The sequence below is a fragment of the Rattus norvegicus genome, chromosome 16 (assembly GCF_036323735.1).
Source record: "Rattus norvegicus strain BN/NHsdMcwi chromosome 16, GRCr8, whole genome shotgun sequence".
Classification (NCBI taxonomy): domain Eukaryota; kingdom Metazoa; phylum Chordata; class Mammalia; order Rodentia; family Muridae; genus Rattus; species Rattus norvegicus.
In genome coordinates, this window is record NC_086034.1 from 84,284,234 (window position 1) to 84,289,938 (window position 5,705).

Below are 5,705 nucleotides of genomic sequence, written 5' to 3' on the forward strand. Positions count from 1 at the left end.
TACAGAGTAGTGAGCAGAGCCCGGAAACCATGAGGTCAGGAAACGGCCCAAGGTGCTAAGAGCCATCCCCAACACGAGAAGAGAAATGGACAGACAGTGAAGGGTGAGGACATGTGGGAAGCTCCTCAGGACCATTGTCTGCATAAACAGCAGAACTCATGCACACCCACCAGGGTTAAACACCTGATCTCAAGCAGTGACCACCACACAAGGCAGCTCTAAACCTGAACTTCAGGCTGCATTGTCTGCAGGGCTGCTGTATCAAATCAGCTTCCCACGAGAGCTTCCCAAGGAGCAGCCCAGGGGACATGATCCTGAAGGTCACCCTGCAGTGCCAAGGTCCACACAGAGCAGGAAGCATCACATACTGACCTTAGGGGCACTAGTGGGCAAGCAAGGAAGAGTAACAGCAGAAGCTCATGGATGCATAATTATGGCAGACACAAAGAACATTGTGGAAATGAATCCAAGAGAATAATGCCCCAGTGCATGATGCTGGGCTCTAAAACACAAAAAGTACAGAATCTGAGGGATTGGTTAGGCCCTGTGTCTTAGTCAGGGTTTCTATTGATGCAATGACCAAGAAGCAAGTTGGGGAGGAAAGGGTTTATTCAACTCACACCTCCACATTGCTGTTCATCACCAAAGGAAGTCAGGGTAGGAACCCAAACAGGGCAGGAACCTGGAGGCAGGAACTGATGCAGAGGCCATGGAGGGATGCTGCTTACTGGCTTGTTCTTCATGGCTTTCTCATCTTTCTTACAGAATCCAGGACCATAGCCCAGGGATGGCACCACCCACAATGGTAGACTCTCTCCCACCATTGATCACTAACTGAGGAAATGCCTTACAGCTGGAACTCATGAAGATATTTCCTCTACTGAGGCTTCTTTAATGACTCTAGCTTGTACAAAACCAGCCAAGCACACCCTCGTATGGCTGGCAGATGCCTTTGCTATATGCTGTCATCACAGGACATGTTCTTGGTTTGCATGTAGCTGGCCAGAGGCTGGATGGGCCGGAATATAACCGTGAGGCTTTTGGAGTCTTCTGTGCTGTCTAGACAATCTACCTGAGTGGCACGGTGCCTGGTAGGAGCCACACAGAGGAAACAACTGTTCCTACAGAGAGCAGAGAGACACTCAGTCCTGTAGCCTTCAGGGGCAGTTCCCAGATGAAGGCAACAGGTAGGGGCTGTTGCTACAAATGTAACCACATCTTCATCCATAAGAGGGCTCTGCACTGCACTGCTGGCCCGCTGAGACACAGAACCAGTACTTCATCCCGGCTTGCAGCTTTCCATAAACAGGGAAGAGTCTGTGTGCTCTAAATCTGCCTCTGCACAGTACGAAGAAATAGGAGGAATGGAGCCTGCTGTATATCATGTGTATTTGAACATTCCATAAATGGTGGGAAAAGAACAAAGGCCGCTATGAATGGCTGTACATGATGCATGTGTGTGTGCACATGATAGGAACAGTACAGACCACTCTGTACAGGACATGTATTTATGCGTATATATGCACATGTCTACACATGTGTTAGTGTGACTCATTCTGTGCATGGTATATGTGTTTGCATATACATGCACATGTCTCATGTGTATTTGAAAGTGACTTGCTCTGTACATGGTATGTGTGTTTGTGTATACATGCACACGTCTACACATGTGTGTCACTCACTCTGTACATGGTATGTGTGTTTGCATATATATGCATGTGTCTACACGTGTGTGACTCACTCTGTACATGGTATATATGTTTATGTATACATGCACATGCCTCAAGTGTACTTGAGAGTGACTCTCTCTATACATGGTATGTGTATTTGCATATACATGCACATGTCTACACATGTGTGACTCACTCTGTACATGGTATGTGTGTTTGCATATATATGCATGTGTCTACACGTGTGTGACTCACTCTGTACATGGTATATATGTTTATGTATACATGCACATGCCTCAAGTGTATTGTGAGAGTGACTCTCTCTATACATGGTATGTGTATTTGCATATACATGCACATGTCTACACATGTGTGACTCATTCTGTATATGTGTGTTTGTGTATACATGCACATGTCTACACATGTGTGAATGTGACTCACTCTGTACATGGTATGTGTATTTGCATATACATGCACATGTCTACACATGTGTGACTCATTCTGTATATGTGTGTTTGTGTATACATGCACATGTCTCCCGTGTATTTGAATGTGACTCCTTCTGTACATGGCCTGTATTTATGTATTTGGCCCATGTCCATACATGAGTATGACTTCTCAGAGATTCTAGGGAGCAGTGTTTGTTCTTGAGGAAAGGGACCTCCCTTTAGGGCTGAAAGATATTCATAATGGACAAACTGCACCAAAGCAGAGGCTTAGGGCACAGAGTCAATGTCCCCTTGGCAACTCTGTCCAGCCAGCCTGTCACTATGTCATATTCTCAATTTTACATGCCACAGATACATATCTACATGCATTGCTCAGAGTGAGGCAGCTTCTGCCAGACCAGGATCTACCCTGGTTTGTCGACTCGTTCTTGGGTTAGTAGAAGCATCCTCTTCCTAAAGACCTAAACACCGAATGCAAACACAAGACGTACGCCAAGCAGAGATGCTTTGCAGCCTCGCTTCTGCATCTGCAGCATCCACAGCCAGTGTGTGGACCTGAGCAGCCTCACCCATTCCTCCTACAGTGCGTCTGCCCTGCCTGCCAAAGGCCATCTGTAATATGTGGGGGCCATGTGCAGCAGGATACCCCAGAGCACACGGCTAGGAAAGTGGACATTTCACCATTCACAAATAAACATGATGTAATGTGGAACACACAGGCTTTCTTGGTAAGTCGAGGAGACCATTAAAGATCACCGTAGAGGGCACACAGGGGGACTTTGCATAGAGTTAGGAGATGAGAAGCCCCAGTTCATGAAAAGGGGGGCTGTAGGCATGAAGGACTACACCCATAGGCAGAGCCTGCTCTACAGAGGGGATCAGGAAGCAACATTGGGGCAATGGGAGCCTTGGTGTCAGATAAGCAAAAAGTGCTCAGGCAGAATAAGGACCTCATTCCTGGTAGGTGGAGAGCTCACTCTAGAAAAGTCATTCAACAGAGGGCAGAGAGAGCCACAGAGTCCATCCATGTACACCTTGTCCAAAATAGTCACTGGGTTTCCTTAATGTTCAATTAACCCCAAGTGTTAAGTGCTCTAGAGAAACCCTTGACTCTTGTCATTTGTCTGGGAGAATCTAGGATCTGCAGTGCTGCAGTCTTCAAGGAAAGGACAGGCCAGACATCCAATAATGTGGCACCTGTCCTTCAGGATGGCAGGGTTCAGCAAAGCCAGGAAAGACCACAGTGCAGTGTGGGTCAGTGCACAGCAAGCATCCTGCAGAAGTGTGCTCAGTGAAACAGTGGGAAGAGACTGGAGAAGTCTCTTACAGCTATGTGGACAGTCAGGACACCCATCATCAGACAGACAGAGAGACAGGACAGCCATCATCAGACAGAGACAAACAGTCAAGAAACCCATCATCAGACAAACAGGACAAGGTAGCCATTATCCTAGAAAGAGGGAGGGAGGGAGGGAGGGAAGGAAGGAAGGAGGGAAGGAGGGAGGGAGGGAGGGAGGGAGGGAGGGAGGGAGGGAAAATACCCATCAATCATCAATACAAGGACAAAGAGAATGCTCTTCAAGCACAAGATCCTCAAAGCCGTTAGGAAATCACTCCTGTGTTTCGAGAGCTGACCCCAACCCTTCTGGTTTATAATTTTTCATGAGCCCACCTAAACTCCACTTCTAGGACAGAAAATGGAATCTGATTACACAGGAAAACGTATCCAGTGATAGATGCCACAGTCTCCAGACACTAGTCGCAAAGTCAGTCTGCAAGTCACTTGGATACCATGTCCCCTTTCCGTACTGTCTGCCACTCAGAAGCTGAGGGGGAGGGGGAGCCAATGGGGAGGACTCAGGACTCCTGACTTCTAATGAGCTGCCCTCCAGAGGCTGCTAGAGCTGAGGGAGCAAGAGAGTCCACCAAGCAGATCAAGAAGATGAGAAAAACAACAGAACATCACCCAAGAAATGATAGAAGAAAATCCTCTTACTGACCCACCACTCAGTACTGGCAGAATTTTATAGAAAGACCCTAAAAACTCCTGGAACAAAAGAAATTAAAGGAAAGCAAAAAGGAAATCCGGAGTTCTCTTAGCTCCTCCCATCCCATCTCTCTCTCCAGGGAAGATTCTAGAAGATGTTGGGGGCAGTCTTCAACTGAACAGCTTTGGTCACTGACTGACTGGCGGTGATCGTTTATGAAGGCCTAAAGATACTCCGTAAACAAACAAAGAAAGGAAAATTTGTCAGAATATTCTGGGATACATGGAGCAATCCAAGCAGCAAACTTTAAGTGTGCTCAGTGACATTATTTTCTCCCTCTCTGGTCCTGAGGAAGTGTTAGTTGTTTGTTTGGGAAGAGTTAGGGGGCAGAGTGGAGGGAGAAGAGAGGCAAAGTAGAGAATGGAGACAGGTTTCTACAAGAAGAGAATTTTTAATTGGTTGTTTTGTCTGCTTGGTTGGTTGTGTTCGGTTTTGCAATGTCAGGGATTGAATCAAGGGTCTCACACATGCTAATCAAGTGCCCTACCCACTGTTCTGTATCTACAGGCATCCATGAGTTTATTACTAAAGCATCCAGGTTGGTCTTGAACTCATGATTCTCCTGACATACCCTGAAATTACAAGAAAACACGACCATGCCCACACTGAAGGAGATGGCAGAGACGCTGACAGGGCGAGAAGAAGACGGTGCTGGTGGGTGGGTGGAGAGGGGCTGGTGCTGAAAGACAATGCAGTGTTTATATAGCCCCAACATGACCCTACAGTCAGGTAAGGAATGTGGCCACTCTTATACTGATCTCTTTGGAGGATGTCTTCTTTTGACCTCAATGCTTCTAGGGGAAAAAAATGGACCCTTTGCTGATGTTTAGTGGACTTAGGAATTGACAAAACTCTCAGTCTCCACCCACAGCTGATGTCACCACAGGCTAGACACGGTGGGAGGAGTCAGGGGCTGAGATATGGCACTTCCATTAGGAAGTGTGGACCTACCTGAGCAGGCCTACCTTAGCAGTAGCCACAGGCAGAAACTGCTGCTATGACAAGGAGATAAATATACACAGATGCAGCTCAAGGAGGGGTGAGAAAGCTTGAAAGAGACCCCCATAGGACAGGGTGGAGCTACTCTATCCTCCTACCCCCACCCCAGAGCATCGTAAAACTACTGTATCCTCCTACCCACCCCATAGAACAAGGTGGGAGCTACTGTATCCTCTTACCCACCCCCCAGAGCAGGGTAGAACTACTCTATTCTCCTACCCACCCCACAGAACAAGGTGGGAGCTACTGTATCCTCCTACCCACCCCCACAGAGCAGGGTAGAACTACTCTATTCTCCTACCCATCCCCCAGAGCAGGGTAGAACTACTGTATCCTCCTACCCACCCCACAGAACAAGGTGGGAGCTACTGTATCCTCCTACCCACCCCCACAGAGCAGGGTAGAACTACTCTATTCTCCTACCCATCCCCCAGAGCAGGGTAGAACTACTGTATCCTCCTACCCACCCCACAGAACAAGGTGGGAGCTACTGTATCCTCCTACCCACCCCCACAGAGCAGGGTAGAACTACTCTATTC